General features: G+C 42.2%; 1 protein-coding gene across 5 annotated transcripts in view; it reads right to left on the bottom strand.

Moving 5' to 3' along the window:
* The window catches only part of znf592 (zinc finger protein 592), a 184,692-nt gene that overhangs the window by 119,304 nt on the left and 47,431 nt on the right, over window positions 1-17,957 (bottom strand). Inside the window, exon 1 of one of the 5 annotated variants that reach the window (XM_087982163.1) lies at window positions 7,849-8,027. The exons of 3 other annotated variants lie outside the window; for them this stretch is intronic. The gene's annotated coding sequence lies outside the window, so the exon portion shown is untranslated. Of the gene's footprint in view, window positions 1-7,848; window positions 8,028-17,957 lie in introns of those variants that run through there. One more of the 5 variants, XM_087982165.1, reaches the window with a different exon arrangement.

Here is a 17,957-nt window from a genome sequence, read left to right as displayed (position 1 = left end):
GTTAAAGTAAAGCCTCATGAAAAGATGAAGGGGCTTTCAAAACTGAAAGAGAAGAACTGCAAAGTCTTGCTGAATTGGCTAGGCAACCAAACAAGACCAGATGCAAGTTCTGAGGTCTTAGAATACAGTATTATTATATATCCCAAGGAGGAAGATTTATGTAAATAAAATACCGAAAAAAATTAAAAACTGTACTTTTAACAGTAGCTGATGCCAGAAACATGAATGTTTTGCTTTTAGTAATGCTGCTTAAGCAATTTTCCATGATGGCCTTGTAGGTGCAGGAGGATTTATAATTTCTGTTTTGGGCAGAGTGAGGTAAACACAGAAACACAGAAGATAAGAGCAAGAGTAGATTATTCAGTCAATCAAGCCTGTTCCATCATTCAATATGATCATGGCTAAGCATCCAGCTCAGTACCCTGCTCCTACTTTCTTTACAAACCCTTTGATTCTTGTAGCCTGAAGAACAATTTCTAACAATTTCTTGAAAAATTCAATGTTCTGGCTCTTGCAGTTTCTGTGGTAAAAAATTCTACCAACTCATCATTGTCTGGATGAAGAAATTTCTTCTCTTCTAAATGGCCTATCTCATATGCTTAGACTGTGACCCCTGGCTCTTGACTCCCTGGTCATCGGGACCATCCTTCCAGCATACACCCTGTCCAGTGCTGTTGGAATTTTGTAGATTTCTATGAGATCCGTCACTACTCCAGTAAGCCCCGCCATTCTTCTAAACTCCAGTGAATGTAGTCCTAAGTGATTCCTGAAGAAGGGCTTATGCCCGAAACGTCGATTCTCCTGTTCCCTGGACGCTGCCTGACCTGCTGCACTGTTCCAGCAACACATTTTCAGCTCTGATCTCCAGCATCTGCAGACCTCACTTTCTCCTCGTAGTCCTAAGTGATCCAATCTTGCTTCTATGTCAATCTTGCCATCCAAGGAATCAGCCTGATAAACCAATTATACGCATAATACTCCAGGTCTTTTCAAGGTCATGTAAACTTGCATTAATACATCCCTGTTCTTGTACTCAAATCCTCTCTCTATGAAGGCCAACTTACCATCTGCCTTCTTCAGCACTTGTTGACCCTGTATGCTTACTTTCAATGACTGGTATGCAAGTACACCTGAGTCTCAATGCACCTCCCCATTTCCCAATCTATCACCATTTGGAAAATGATCTGCCTGCCTGGTCTTGCTATCAAAGTAGTTAACATCACATTTATCCAAATTATTCTTCTTCACAGTCATCAGCAAAAGTGGCGGTAGACACTTAGTTCCCTCATCTAAATCAATATGTACTGTGAATAGCTGAAGTCCAATCCCACGCTCCTGCCACTTGGGGAAAAAAAGTCAGTTTACTCCCATTCATTGTCGCCTGTCTGCCAACCAGTTCTCAACCCATGTCAGTCCCAATCCCAGGCTAATCTCATGGTGAAGGTAAAAACAATGACTGTAGATGCTGGAAACCAGATTCTGGATTAGAATGGTGCTGGAAAAGCACAGCAGTTCAGGCAGCATCCGAGGAGCAGGAAAATCGACTTTTCGGGCAAAAGCCCTTCATCAGGAACAATCTCATGGTGAAACTGATCAAAAATCTTCTAAAAATGCAGGCAAACCACATCCACTGACTCCTCTCATCAACTCTACGAGTTAGATTATTGAAAAATTCCAGTAGATTTGCCAAACATGATTGCCCATTGGTCTCTCAATATCCTGTCACTGTTTTCCAAATGATTTGCTATTAATTCTTTTATAATGGACAGTAGCATTACTGCTCCTGATGTCAGGCTAACTGGTTTATAATTCTGTTTTCTCTTTACTTTCCTGTCTGAAGACTGGAGTTACATTAGCTACCTTCCTATCCAATGGGAACTGTTTTTTTAAGAAAACCAGAATTGACACAATCTTGAAAGGTCACCACCAATGCATTCACTATTTCTCAATTCATTTCCATAAATACCCTGGGATGTAGAATATCAGGCCCTGGTTGATTTATCAGTTTTTAATCCAATCAATTTCTCCAACACCATTTTGCTCCTAATATTGCTTTCTTTCAGTTCCTCTCTCTCACTGGAGTGCGTTTCCCAAAATGTTTGGGCTGTTATTTGTGCCCTTCTTGTGAAGGCAGAATCAAAATATGTTTAGTTGGTCTCTGTTTCTCACAGTTAGGGACATATATTTGTCTTCACTAATCTTTTTTCTCTTCACATATCTATAGCAGCTTTCACAAATCAGTTTGAATGTTCCCTGCATGTTTACTCTTGTACTCTGTTTTCCCCTTCTTGATCAATCCCATTGTCCTTCTTCAGAAATATAAACTGCTCTCAACCCTCAGGTCTGCTGCTTTTTTTTGTCAATTTGTATGCCCCTTCTTTAGCTTGAATACAACTTCTAATTCCCCTTGTTGACCATTTCCAGGCCCCTTTCCTGTTTTATTTTGTGCTGGACAGGAATGAACAATTGTTGCAGTTCTTTCATGAATTCTGTAAATGTTTGCCATTGCCTAGCTACCATCACCCCTTTAAATGATGTCCACCAATTTATCACAACTAACACCTCATATCAGTGTAGCTTTCTTTATTTACACACAAGGCTTTAGACTCAAAATCAACTTTCTCACTTTACATCTTAATGAAAAATTTTGTCATATTATCGTCAATTATTCCCAGGGGCTTCACACAGCCCAGATGCCAACCACTCCTTTTTCATCACACGATATCCAATCTTGGATGGCCTGTGCTCTATTTGGTTCCTTAATGTATTGTTCTAGAAAACCACTGTATACACACTTCAAGAATTGCTCCGCACTGATACTGTTCCTGATACAATTTGCCCAAAATATTGCTCTTGAGGTTGTGAAGCTAAATAGATCAGAAAAGTAATGAATTTTTTTAAAACTGCCTTAACAGTAGAAAGTGTTGTTTCTGTAGAAGTGGTAGTTATGACATCTTTCTTAGTGAAAATATCGTACGGAATTTTAAAGAAATTCAGCGATAACACCCATTAAGTACTTCTTCAGTAAGAAGCCAGTGTGGTATACTGTACTTTCAACAAACTGTCCAAATTATAGAAAATTGAACATTGGTAGTACAGCTTTAAACCTGATAATGGAGAATGGACAGGTCTCCAAATTGAAATGGATGGATAGTAGCAGTCGTCCACCTAATTGTTTTGTGAAAAGGAGTAAATTTCACGAAAATATTTGAAATACTGGATAAAGGATAGTTGGGACTTTAATATACATTAATTGTGCGATTACAATATATTATCATCTTGCACAATGTTTTCATATCACATTTTTGTTATGTTTTTATTATTTTATATATTATTCTGAAGAGAAAAAAGGGAATATATTACCATCTAATAATAGGGCCTGACAACTCAAGTTAAGAGGATTTGAGTTAATAAATTATAATATACTGTCAAGATTATTTTTATTTCAAGTCTAGAGAACTAGATTACCCATTATACATGCTGCATCAAACAAAGTATTTGATTATAAAACAGGCACATGACGGGTGGCATCTTGTAACCTAGCTTTATTCAACTATGTGTGATACTCAAAGAGGAAACAGACTATAATTTTTCATCAGCTACAATCGTTGTGCTATGTGGTGAACATAGCTAATTTATTATGCTGTTGAAACAGGACAGCAGGATGTCTGTGCAAGTGCAGCAGGCCTTTTCCGGTGCAGTTGTCAATGGGAGCAACAACCTTATGCAGCATGCTTCAAATATTGACTGTAAATTGACTGTAATGTTATCTAAAGTTAGGTGATGAATTTAATTTCAACATAATGTACAAGGTGACAATGGTGTTGGGAGAACTTCTTAAGAATCTTGCTCTGGAGTTGCCTTGTGCAAGAGTCCACAACTACATTGATGGGTTGACAACTAACTTGGCAATTTATGAGAGGGAATACTAACATTAATTAATACTGCAGAAGTAAGGTTTGCGAACAGGATGTGTGTGCTCTACACAAGATTTATTTAACAGGTCTTCCCACCATCACTAGTTTCAGAAAAGCAACAACATACCAGTCTCCCTGTTGTTACTTTCTCTGCTTACTGGTCTATCTGGCATGATACTCCTTTCAGTGCTTTGAAGCAAAACTAGGAAACCTGGCAACAGATCTTCAGGCTAACTCTTCACAATAGTCACTTTCTTTCTTTGATCTTCTCTGCATTCCTCTTTTTGTATTTATTGACAGACCAAATATTTACTTAATTTGCTACGATACAAATGATGTGGTCCTGATCCATCTTGTTCAGCAATTTCTCACTAATTTAATAATCTTTCTGCCTTTGCCATTTCTACTGCCTTTATCTACTACAGCTGTCAATTTATTAATCCATCAGTTCAACTTGTCCATCTTCAACTCCTGCTACTGTGTCATCTCCAGTCTTTGAGGTGACACTACTGATACCCTCTTCCAGGTAATGTCTTAAAAATATCAATCTCTAAATTAAACCCTGCACGATTCCACACTACATACCCCAATATTCCACATTCATAATCTAACCCACATCAACTAATCTTGATTAGGTTAGATTCCCCACAGTGTGGAAACAGGCCCTTCGGCCCAACAAGTCCACACCGACCTTCCGAAGAGTAACCCACCCTCCTTTGACTAATACACCTAACAACTATGGACAATTTAGCATAGCCAATTCACCTGACCTGCACATCTTTGGAATGTTGGCGGAAACCGGAGTAAACCCACGCAGACATGGGGAGAATGTGCAAACTCCACACAGACAGTCGCCCGAGGCTGGAACCGAACCTGGGACCCTGGCGCTGTGAGGCACTATGCATCTTATTAACTTGTTTTCTCTGGTACGGTTTTCCTAACGAATAAGCTTATTTCTCCCAAAGTTTTCCACTGCTTTAAATCCTTGGCTGAAGCGATATCTGCTCTCTCAAGTAGTTGTAAAAAAAAACTGGCATTATTTTGAAGAACAAGGAGTTATCCCTGATGTCTTAATTAATATTTATGAACATCACAAAAGTAATTACCAATCATTGACATTTGTGGGAGTGTGCTGTGGGCAAACTGGCTGTTGTATTTCTTACATTACACAAATGACTATATTTCAAAAGTACATCATAAGATAATAAAGTGTGGACCAGTCAGCCTATCGTTCCTGCCGTATTATTGAAAAAGGTCAATTAATGACCTTAGCTTCACTTTTCTGCCTGTCCCATAAGTTTCAATTTCCTTGGCCTTTCTCATTCTTCCTAACCAAATGCATCAGTTTAATTTCCTCTGCATTTCAGAATTATTTTTCAAAATTATTCATTGGCTGTAAAATGCTGTGATTAGATTAGATTAGATTAGATTACAGTGTGGAAACAGGCCCTTCGGCCCAACAAGTCTGCACTGGCCGCCGAAGTGCACCCCACCCAGACCCATTCCCCTATATTTACCCCTTCATCTAACAGTACGAGCAACTTAGCGTGGCCAATTCACCTAACCTGCACATTTTTGGATTGTGGGAGGAAACCGGAGCACCCGGAGGAAACCTACGGTTTGGTTCGCAGTTCTTCAAAACATTATACAAGTATTTTCCTTTCCTTGTTCTCAATTTTTTATTCCAGAACACTCACTGAACTGATGACAGACTACTTGGTCTCCAAACTCCTGATCCCTCACAAAGTAGCGTGCTAGATTTGTGCCAAAGGAATAGAGAATTGAATTCCCAGTACCTCCCCCAGTACATGCATGAATTATATAAATTACATATATTCCATTTTGTTAGTTTATTTATTTGATCTAATTTCAATACCTAGTTTCCAACATAGTATTAATGCTAATTTGACTATACCCTATATCTCACTGTCTTGGAACATTTCTTTCTTCATCAATATGATCTAGTCGTCTCTCTCTGATGAGTGAGCAGCCCTATGGTGTGGTAAGACTATGGCGATTTTACCTTTTTAGGTGTACTTTTAAAAATTCTTCACTTGAATTTATATATTCTACATATACTCGAATCTGATGCTTTCACTTATGTAATGCTTTTAAAGCAAATCCTCATCTGAAATTTGTTTTGCACTAGTTCTATTTTTGCATAGATCAAGTACTCTCAGCTTCATCTCATTTCTGGTAACCCAGAAATGCATCACAAGGAGGGCTCTCTTAGGGTTCCTTATATATATTTGACATTTACTCATACCCAAAAATGATGGCAACACTAATTTCTGCCTAAGCAAGACCAGTGTGCTGTACATTTTCCACATTGACACAATGTTGCACATCAGTTTCTGTTCAGTGTTATATTGCTATTACTTTGCATGCCAGTAACATATCATGGCTAATTTGACATGAAAACCACAAATACACAATTGAATGTTGCTAACTAAATTCAAATCTTTCAATTAATTAAAGAATTCCAATTAAACCTAAATAGGCAATGTTCCAGAAATCTTACAGGGTTTTCTGATCTTTACATTAACTCTAGCGCAATACAGCAATTATATCCACCACCCAATAGACTGAACTTCATCTTGTTTGCTTCTTGCTTCTGAAAAGATAGTCAATCGCAGCCTTACTTCCAACCACCATCTTCTCAAGTCAAGTCCACGCTTGTTCATTCCACTCTTAAAGCCCGGGCTAGCCACAGGAAGCCCAATAAATACCAGTTCCTGCTCATCATGTACATTAAACCTAAACATTAAGCTTGCTTTTGCTTCTTTGCTTCTTTCTGACCTGAAGACCAACTCCCAATCACCCATTTTCTTTCTTGCACAGCCTCCTGCAGTATCTACCTTCAACTTGCTACCTATTGGCTAGTGCCATAGTTTTGTATCCTGAGCTTTAACAGGAATAATGCGGAAACAGATCACAGGAGTATATAATCACGTACACACAGTTAGACAGAGGGAAGGAAACACTTAAAAAATGGGAAGATGAAGGAGACAGGCAAAGAGAAGTACAAACACAAGGGCAGAAAATGTGAGGGAGGTGGAGCCTCCTATCATACTGAAGTTATGAGAATGGATGGCAACCAGTACTGGACACCAGTGACAACCTGCAGTAAATCTGTCCAAACCATAAAGATGGTAGTGTAGTTGCTAGCTGTTTGTTTGGAAAAAAGTCCTCTGCATCAGGAGCTCGTAGTTCAACTGTCACTAAAGAAGAACAATTGCAGAGTAAAGGAAGAATTTGCTCTATGTAGTGGCACTGGAACAGAAGGAATCATTGTTTGACATCTCATTGAGGACATTTCCTGAACTCCAACAATGTAACATACCCTCATGTTACATGAAATGAAATGGCAGCCAAAGATAGGTGTCCAAAATCTGAAATGGGATTTCAAAACACAAACTTCTGACTTAGAGCCATGACATACAATGCCTTGTACATTATGCAGTATAATAACTACACTTCTCTTATATATCCTTTGATTCATAGCAACCAATACCACAGGAGGTTAGTTACTTAAAAACAACTTGGAAGCAAATACAAAAAATCAAATGGAATTCAATATGGACAAGTGTAAGGTTTTGCACTGGAGCAGGATAAACAAGGCAAGGGAAAAAACTGCAAAGGACCAAGAATCAGAGAGCTCTTGATGTGCACCAGTCCCTTAGGGTCATGGGACAGGTAGACAAAGTGGCTCATAAGTCATATGTGACAGTTGCCTTTATTAGCCAAGGTATATATTTTAAGAGCAAGGAGGTTATGCTGGAATTGTATAAAATGTTGTCTAGGTCATGACTATGTGTAGTTCTGGAATCCATATTACATGTGGTGGGCAATCACACTGGAGAGGATGCAGAGGGGATTTACAAGAGTTTTAGTTTAAAAAAATGAGATTAGTTAGACCAGGATCATTTACCTTGAAGCAGAGATGTCCCGGAGGTGGGGATGTACAGGAAGGAATGTTCCTCCTTGATGAAGGGATCAATGGCCAGGGGAATAAATTTAAAGTAGGGGACCAGGAGATTAAGAAGGATGTGAGAATTTCTTTTCCATCCACGGAGTGGTGGGTATCTGGAACTCATTGCCTGGAAGGGTGGTTGAGGCTTACAAGGCTATGGCCCAACTGCTGGAAAACATAAGGAAAATAATTTGGTGCTTGTTTTTGATCAGGATAGACTCAATGGGCCAAATGCTGTAAACCTATATGACACTAATTTCAGGCTTTCTTGACTTTAACTTACTTTAGGAACTAATTAATAGAAGTAATTTCCTGCTAAGATTGTCAATATCCTTGAAAAATTTAAAAAGTTTAAAATTTTAGATAGAATAATGTTATGATGTCCCCACTCAAGTTAATGTAAGCAGCATCATGAGCAAGCTCCAAGTCATGAATCAGCCTTCCGCAGATGGGTTTCTTGAAGCATCACTCCAGTACCATATATTAATGAAGCCCAATTAGTTTTCATCCAAATAATGTTTTTTTGGTCAGTAAACTTGCTCAGTCAGGTGATCAACAGGTAAAGGATTCAAGTTTGAAACTTTATTGCTGGAACAGCACAGCAGGTCAGGCAGCATCCAGGGAACAGGAGATTCGACGTTTCGGGCACAGGCCCTTCTTCGGCCTGTGCCCGAAACGTCGAATCTCCTGTTCCCTGGATGCTGCCTGACCTGCTGTGCTGTTCCAGCAATAAAGTTCCAACTTTGATCTCCAGCATCTGCAGACCTCACTTTCTCCAGGTAAAGGATTCAATCAACATGTTAATAAATATCAAAAAGTAGTTATAAATCAAAGTAGTGGCTATGGGCACTTGCGTGGGTCCTAGTTATGGCTACCTCTTTATGGGGTATGCAGGACAATCCTTGTTCCAGTCATACTGGCCCCTTCCCACAACCCTTTTTGTCGGTACATTGACAACTGCTTTGGTGCTGCTTCACGTTTCTGCCAGGACCTTGAAAACGTCATTTATTTTTCCTCCAATTTCCACCCCTCTATAACTTTCACATTGTCCATTTCCGACACTTCCCTTCCTTTTCTTGTTCTCTCTGTTGCCATTTCAAGGAATAAACTGTCCATTGCTATCCACTACAAAGCCACTGACTCCAATAGTTACCTTCACTACAGCTTGTCACACCCATGTCCTGCAAGAACCTCCATCCCATTCTCCCAGTTTCTGTTCAGATGATGCCACCTTCCAAAACAGTGCTGCTGACATACACTGCTTCTTCCATGACCGCGGTTTCCCACCTACTGTAGTTGACAGGGTCCTCAACCCCATCTGACCTATCACCCGTGCTTCCACCCTTGCCCTTCCCACCACTCACAACAGCATGATTGAGTCCCCCTTGTCCTCACTTTTCATCCCACCAGCCTCCGCATTCAAAGGATCATTCTCCACCATTTCAGACAACTCTAGCAGAATACCACTACAAAACATCTCTTCCCCTCACTCCTCGTCTGCATTTCATGGGGATTGTTCCCTTTGGGAGATCCGAGTCCATACCAAAACCACCAACACATCTCCCCCTTTCCACAGCACCTTCTCATATAAATGCAAAAGGTGCAACATCTGCCTCTTCACCTCCCTGCTCACTATTCAAGGGCATAAACAGTCTTTCCAGGTGAAGCAACATTTCACCTGCACCTCCTCCAAACTTAAGTATTGTATTCACTGCACCCAGTGTGCCTACTCTACACTGGAGAAACCAAATACAGAATGGGTGACTGCTTAGCGGAACAGTTAATCTGTGCACATGACCTGACCTCCCTGTAGCCATCCATTTTAAAGTGCCCTGCTCGCATGCCCACATGTCTGCCCTCAGCATGTTGCAGTGTCCCAGTGAATCACAGCGCAAACTGGAGGAACCAACATCTCATCTTCAGACTAGCCACTTTACAGCCTTCTGAACTTGGAGTCAGAGAGATGTACAGCACAGAAACATACTTTTCGGTCCAACTCATTCATGCCAACCAGAAATCCTAAATTAATCTAGTCCCATTTACCAGTATTTGGCTCATATCCCTCTAAACTCTTCTTATTCATGTACCTATCCAGATGCCTTTTAAAATGTTGTAATATACCAGCTTCCACCACTTCCTCTGGCAGCTCATTCCATACACTCCATCACCCTTTGCATGAAAAAGTTCCCTCTTACGTCCCTTTTAAACCTTTCTCCTCGTACCTAAACCTGTGCCCTCCAGTCCTGGACTCCCCCACCCTAAGGAAAAGGCATTGTCTATTTATCCTATCCATGCCCTTCATGATTTTATAAATCCCTAAAAGGTCACCCCCTCAACCTCCAACGCTCCAGGGAAAACAGCCCCAGCCTATTTAGCCTCTGCCTCTAGCTCAAACTTTCCAACCCTGGCAACATCCTTGTAAATCTTTTCTGAACCCTTTCAAATTTCATAACATCCTCCCCATAGGATACAGACCAGAATTGCACACAATATTCCAAAAGTGGCCAAACCAATGTCCTGTACAGACCCAACATGACCTCCAAACTCCTATACTCAGTGCTCTGACCAATAAAGGAAAACAGACTGAATGCCTTTGCTATCCTATTTACCTAAAACTCCAACTTTGAAGGAAATATGAACCTGTACTCCAAGCTCTCTTTGCTCAGCAACATTACCCAGGACATTACCATTAAGTGTATAAGCCCTGCGCTGATTTGCCTTTCCAAAATGCAGTACCTCGCATTTATCTAAATAAAACTCCATCTGCCACTCCTCGGCCCATTGGCCCACCTGATCAAGATCCTGTTGTACATTGAGGTAACCTTCTTCGCTGTCCACTACACCTCCAATTTTGATGTCATCTGCAAATTTACTAACTATAACTTCCACATTCATATCCAAATTGTCTACATAAATGATGAAAAGCAAGGCAGTCAGCACAGATCCTTGTGGCACTCCACAGTTCTCCCTCTATTCCATGTGCTCTAACCTCGCTAACCAGTCTACCATGAGGAACCTTGTCAAACACCTTTCTGAAGTCCATATAGAAAATGTCCACCGCTCTGCCCTCACCAATTCTCTTTGTTATTTCTTTAAAAAACTCAATCCAGTTAGTGAGACATGATTTCCCACACACAACGTTATGTCGACTATCCCTAATCAGTCCTTGCTTGTCCAAATATACGCAAATCCTGTCCCTCAGGATTTCCTCCAACAACTTGCCCACCACTGATGTCAGGCTCATCGGTTTTTCCTGACCACCTTTTTAAAAGTAATGACACCATGTTAGCCAACCTCTAGTATTCCAGCACTTCATCTGTGGCTAACTTAATATTAAGTTCAACAACTTTAAATCGTGAACATTTCCACCCTTTCTTTTAGCTTGTTATCTTGTCCTCCCACACCCAACGTGTTCCCTACACCCCCTCATCGCACTTACTATCCTTTCAAGTCTGGCAGGAGGCATACCATTGTTGTGCCATTCTCACACTCTGAACACTTAAACTGAATTATCAACATCTTTTCTTCATTGTCACCCTACACCCTCTAATCCCATCGCCGTCCTTTACCCCCCTCATTTCCCAAATTTGCAAATGCTGTCCCTTCTACATTTTACTTCAGCTCTGATGAAGAGTCATCTAGACTCGAATTATTAGCTTGCTTTCTCTCCGTGGATGCTGCCTGACTCGCTGTGATCTCCAACATTTGTTGTCTTCAGTCAAAAAGTAGTTATTGGAAAATCTATAGGGATTTTGTCTCCCCCTTGAGGGAAAACTCACATTCTTCCCAAAGGGACTCATCTGACTTAATTAAATTGAGTTTACCTATGCGTAGTCTTGAGGTCTAACCATGCCTCAGGTACTGTTAGGAGTTTAACCAGTGAAACCTGCTGTCTTGCTAGTTCCCAAGGCACTTGAATCGGAGGTTCCAGCTCTGAATGACAGATTTACAACTTGGTTCACTGTTGTGCCATGTTGGTTTGTTAAATTCTCAACAGCATTCTGGTTTTATGCTGACCTGCTGACTTCAGATATTGGATTAGAAAGCAAATCACAGAGAATGAATTTGGTTCCGATTTTTCATTTGCATGACACCTTGGAGCCACCTTAAACCAAGAAGATAGTCACTAGCTCTGGATAATATGGCAAGCATATTATTAAGGAGGTAAAAACAATGACTGCAGATGCTGGAAACCAGATTCTGGATTAGTGGTGCTGGAAGAGTACAGCAGTTCAGGCAGCATCCAAGGAGCTTCGAAATCGACGTTTCGGGCAAAAGCCCTTCATCAGGAATAAAGGCAGTGAGCCTGGAGTGTGGAGAGATAAACTAGAGGAGGGTGAGGGTGGGGAGAAAGTAGCATAGAGTACAATGGATGAGTGGGGGAGGGGATGAAGGTGATAGGTCACGGAGGAGAGGGTGGAGTGGATAGGTGGAAAAGGAGATAGGCAGGTAGGACAAGTCCGGACAAGTCATGGGGACAATGCTGAGCTGCAAGTTTGGAACTAGGGTGAGGTGGGGGAAAGGGAAATGAGAAAACTGTTGAGGTCCACATTGATGCCCTGGGGTTGAAGTGTTCCGAGGTGGAAGATGAGGCATTCTTCCTCCAGGCGTCTGGTGGTGAGGGAACGGTGGTGAAGGAGACCCAGGACCTCCATGTCCTCGGCAGATTGGGAGGGGAAGTTTGAATTGTTGGGCCACAGGGCGGTGTGGTTGATTGGTGAGGGTGTCCCGGAGATGTTCCCTAAAGCGCTCTGCTAGGAGGTGCCCAGTCTCCCCAATGTAAAGGAGACCGCATCGGGAGCAACGGATACAATAAATGATATTAGTGGATGTGCAAGTAAAACTTTGATGGATGTGGAAGGCTCCTTTAGGGCCTTGAATAGAGGTGAGGGAAGAGGTGTGGGCACAGGTTTTACAGTTCCTGCGGTGGCAGGGGAAAGTGCCAGGATGGGAGGGTGGGTTGTAGGGGGGCGTGGACCTGACCAGGTAGTCATGGAGGGAACAGTCTTTGTGGAAGGCGGAAAGAGGTGGGGAGGGAAATATATTCCTGGTGGTGGGATCTGTTTGGAGGTGGTGGAAATGTCGGCGGATGATTTGGTGGTGAGCACCAGGAGCATTCTGTCCTTGTTACGGTTGGAGGGGTGGGGTCTTAGGGCGGAGGTGCGGGATGTGGACGAGATGCGTTGGAGGGCATCTTTAACCACGTGGGAAGGGAAATTGCGGTCTCTAAAGAAGGAGGCCATCTGGTGTGTTCTGTGGTGGAACTGGTCCTCCTGGGAGCAGATATGGCGGAGGAATTGGGAATATGGGATGGCATTTTTGCAAGAGGTAGGGTGGGAAGAGGTGTAATCCAGGTAGCTGTGGGAGTCAGTGGGTTTGTAAAAAATGTCAGTGTCAAGTCGGTCGTCATTAATGGAGATGGAGAGGTCCAGGAAGGGGAGGGAGGTGTCAGAGATGGTCCAGGTAAATTTAAGGTCAGGGTGGAATGTGTTGGTGAAGTTGATGAATTGCTCAACCTCCTCGCGGGAGCACAAAGTGGTGCCAATGCAGTCATCAATGTAGCGGAGGAAGAGGTGGGGAGTGGTGCCGGTGTAATTACGGAAGATCAACTGCTCTACGTAGCCAACAAAGAGACAGGCAAAGCTGGGGCCCATACGTGTGCCCATAGCAGCCCCTTTGGTCTGGAGGAAGTGGGAGGATTCAAAGGAGAAATTGTTAAGGGCGAGGACCAGTTCGGCCAAACGAATGAGAGTGTCGGTGAAAGGATACTGTTGGGGGACGTCTGGAGAGGAAAAAACGGAGGGCTTGGAGGCCCTGGTCATGGCGGATGGTGGTGTAGAGGGATTGGATATCCATGGTGAAGATAAAGCATTGGGGGCCGGGGAAACGGAAATCTTGGAGGAGGTGGAGGGCGTGGGTGGTGTCTCGAACGTATGTGGGGAGTTCCTGGACTAGGGGGGGATAGGACAGTGTCGAGGTAGGTAGAGATGAGCTCAGTGGGGCAGGAGCATGCTGAGACAATGGGTCGGCCAGGGTGATCAGGCTTGTGGATCTTGGGAAGGAGGTAGAACCGGGCAGTGTGGGGTTCCCGGACTATGAGGTTGGAAGCTGTGGGTGGGAGAGCTCCTGAGGTGATGAGGTTCTGTATGGTCTGGGAGATGATGGTTTGGTGATGGGGGGTGGGGTCATGGTTGAGAGGGCAGTAGGAAGAGATGTCCTCGAGTTGGCATTTGGCTTCAGCAGTGTAGAGGTCAGTGCGCCAGACTACCACTGTGCCCCCTTTATCCGCTGGCTTGATGGTGAAGTTGGGATTGGAGCAGAGGGATTGGAGGGCTGCACGTTGCGAGGGTGAGAGGTTGGAGTGGGGGAGGGGGGTAGACAGGTTGAGGCGGTTAATGTCCCGGCGGCAGTTGGAAATGAAGAGGTCGAGGGCAGGTAATAGGCCAGCGCAGGGTGTCCAGGTGGGTGCAGTGTGTTGGTGGGCGAAGGAGTCCTCGGAAGGTGAAAGTAAGCTATGACTTGTCCGGACTTGTCCGACCTGCCTATCTCCTTTTCCACCTATCCACTCCACCCTCTCCTCCCTGACCTATCACCTTCATCCACTCCCCCATTGTACTCTATGCTACTTTCTCCCCACTCCCACCCTCCTCTAGCTTATCTCTCCATGCTTCAGGCTCACTGCCTTTATTCCTGATGAAGGGCTTTTGCCCGAAACGTCGATTTCGAAGCTCCTTGGATGCTGCCTGAACTGCTGTACTCTTCCAGCACCACTAATCCAGAAACATATTATTAACTCAGGTTGGCAGGCTTTCATCAGCAAACACTTCAACAGAAAATATATAATCCATATCCTTATGGTGGGGACTTGGCAGAAAAGAAATGGCCTTCAAGAGGCCAACTTAAACACTGGCACATTGAGGCCACTGCAGGTCTAAGCACTTTCCCTTCCCTGATATTATCTGTTTTTGCTACCAATCTTTCAGTTTCGTTATAGATACCACAAATGAGCCAGAGGACACAATCTTTGGTGCTGGGTCCACAGAGTTTTGACATTTTATATAAATGATTTGGGTATTTTCCCTGGAGTGTTGGAGGCTGAGGGGTGACCATAGAGATTTTTAAAATTATGCGGGGCATAGACAGGGTGAGTTGATAAGATCTTTACCGCAGGTGGGGAATGCCAAAAATAGAGGGCATAGGTTTAGGGTGAGAGGGGAAAGATTTAAAAGGGACCTAAGGGGCAATGCTTTCACACAGAGGGTGGTGGGTGTATGGAATGAGCTGCCAGAGGACATGGAGGAGGCTGGTACAATTGCAACATTTAAAAGGGATCTGGAACCGAAGTACTTAGAGGGATAGTGGCCAAATGCTGGCAAATGGGACTAGATTTATTTAGGACATCTGGTCGGCATGGACGAAACGTCATTTTCATGTTGTACAGCACTATGACTCTATATCTAGAACCTGAGACATGAGATCTGATGGAAACTTATTCTGTGCACAAGAAGCAAGTCAGAATTGAAACTCTGAGGCAATTGATTATGAAATTATGATCCAAGACTACATTTTCTTTTTCTCTTCTTTGTTCAGGATCATATATAATACCAAAGGATCCACTATAAGATCTTAAGACATAGGAGCAGAAATTAGGCTATTCCGTCTATTGGGTTTGCTCTGCCATTCAAGCATGGCTGATAAGTTTCTCAATCCCGTTCTCCCACTTTCTCCCCATAACTCTTGATCCCCTTGATACTTAAGAACCTATCTACCTCAGTTTTAAATATACTCAATGACCTGGCCTCCACAGGCTTCTGTGACACTGAATTCCACTGATGCACCACTCTCTGGCTGAAGAAGTTTCTCCTGATCTCCGTTCTAAAAGGTCTTCCCTTTACTCGAAGGCTGTACCCTCTCCTACCAATGAAAATATCTTCCCAACATAGACTCTGTCCAGGCCATTCAGTATTCTGTATGTTTCAAACATTTGTCTATGTTTCAAATAGACTCCCCCCTCATCGTTCTAAACTCCGAGTATAGACCCAGAGTCCGCAAACATTCCTGATATGTTAAGCTTTTCATTACTGGGACCATTCTCGTGAACCTCCTCCGAACACACTCCAGGGCCAGTACATCCTTCCTGAGATATGGGATCCAAAACTGCACACAATACTCCAAATGTGGTCTGACCAGAGGGCAGAATGGAACATCATACAATTTGAGTCTTAGTCAAAACAAAATTGTCAAAATTTTTCATCTTACATTCATCAGAATACCACTTGAGAAATACCATTTGAAGAGAAAACAACATTAATACTCAAGAGCAGATTACTTAAGAATTATGCTGACAACCAATTCAGGATTATCAGTCAGACTTGCAGAACACATATGTGTACTAGTTGTGACATATTACACAATGATCTATTCTTTGCAGATAGGAAAAATCATATATTAACACAGCACTTGTTTCAAGAAACAGGTGACAGCCATTCTCTCCTTCATTGCTCCAGACTAATCATAGTCAACTCGCTTTAAAATTATATCAGAACTAGGCAGCAAGCTGTCAGTCATCATTAACTGGTGCATTTATCACAGAGGTATCTCTGTTCATCAGTGACCCCTTGCTAACCATTCACCACTTTTCTCCCAAACAATATAAATGTCATTTTCTCTTTGCTGTAAAATTTTCCGTTGAGCTGCACTGATGTGTACAAAATAAAAAGGTTCAATAACATGTGTATTTCTTCAGCAATATTCATTCCCTACTACTAAAGGGCTATCTAAAAAATGCACTAAACAACTCAAAAGTTCTTCAACAGCACATTTTACACCCCTGGTCTCTACCACCTGGAAGAACAAGGAGGTACATGATCTACACATTCCCTTTTAAGTCTCACAGCCCTTTTGACAGGGACTTACAGCACCATTCCATCCTGAAATGTTACATAATAACAGCACTGTCACTGCATCTAAGCCAGGTGATTGGTGGCTCAAGAAAGCAGTTCACCACTGCTTTGTCAAATGCAATTAAAGAGGGGCACTAAAAGCTGGCTAGCAATATTCACATCCCAGGAATGAATTACAACAGAAAACTGAATAGTGAGAAACACCTTTGGTAAACTTCAAAATGAGAAGAGAACAAATTAAAAACAAAAGGTTAAGGTTGTGGCGTGACTTTTCATTCCATCATGGCAGACTCAATCACATATATAAGTAATTGTACTGAGGTATATCAATCACACCTCAGATTACCCCCAAGTTCCTCTCATGTTGCAGGAGGATAAATATGGAAAAGGTCACTAGGTGACCTGAGGATTTCTGCAATCAATCAGGTTCTAATGGACTCAGAAAATGCAGCAACTGTGACCTTAAAAAGGACATATCAACTTAATGCAGGGTTGTAATTTAACTGAATAATTGTTAGACGACATAATTGAGAAAATATTCTCCAATTTAATGTAAGAGTATACGGTAGATTTGTCAGTCATGGGAAAATGCAAATTGCTCATTTATTTATTTTCACCTCTCAAACATTTTAAATTATCTTTTATGTCTTTGCCTCCTGACCAGCACGTTTTGCAAGTTTCTTCCATTTGGCTGTCTATCAAGTCGTACAAGATCAGGGAGAACTGGCTTGCCGAATAATGGTTCCTCTGGGAAGATGGCTCATCCAGACATCTTTGCCTCAAAATTAGAAACCCACTGACCTGAAGACAGTACATTAAGAGGCTAAGTGATGTTTTCATGTTGGCAGCACTTTGATCTTGTTGCCTGCATTTACCAGAAATAAGGCCACATCCATAAATAATCACAAGAGATTGGCTGTAGAGGTTTTTTTTGTGATTTGTTCTTCAGTAAAGTATCCAAATTATACCCTGCATTTCAGTGCAGGTTGCTCCCACATTTTCTGACTTCAAATTACATACTATGTAAAAGTCCATAACCTTTTAAAATCATTACGCAATGTTGGAAAGATGGACCACGGTACAAGTCAGACATGCCATTATAGTTTACACCCAAACAGTCATGTGGAAAATTTATTCCAGCAAATAAAAACTTTGAAGCTTTTA

Source organism: Chiloscyllium plagiosum, unplaced genomic scaffold (assembly GCF_037043375.1).
Source record: "Chiloscyllium plagiosum isolate Xiang-an unplaced genomic scaffold, Cpla_swu_hap1 HiC_scaffold_42, whole genome shotgun sequence".
Classification (NCBI taxonomy): Eukaryota; Metazoa; Chordata; class Chondrichthyes; order Orectolobiformes; family Hemiscylliidae; genus Chiloscyllium; species Chiloscyllium plagiosum.
The sequence above is the reverse complement of the archived record's forward strand: the minus strand, read 5'-3'. Positions and strand labels throughout refer to the sequence as shown.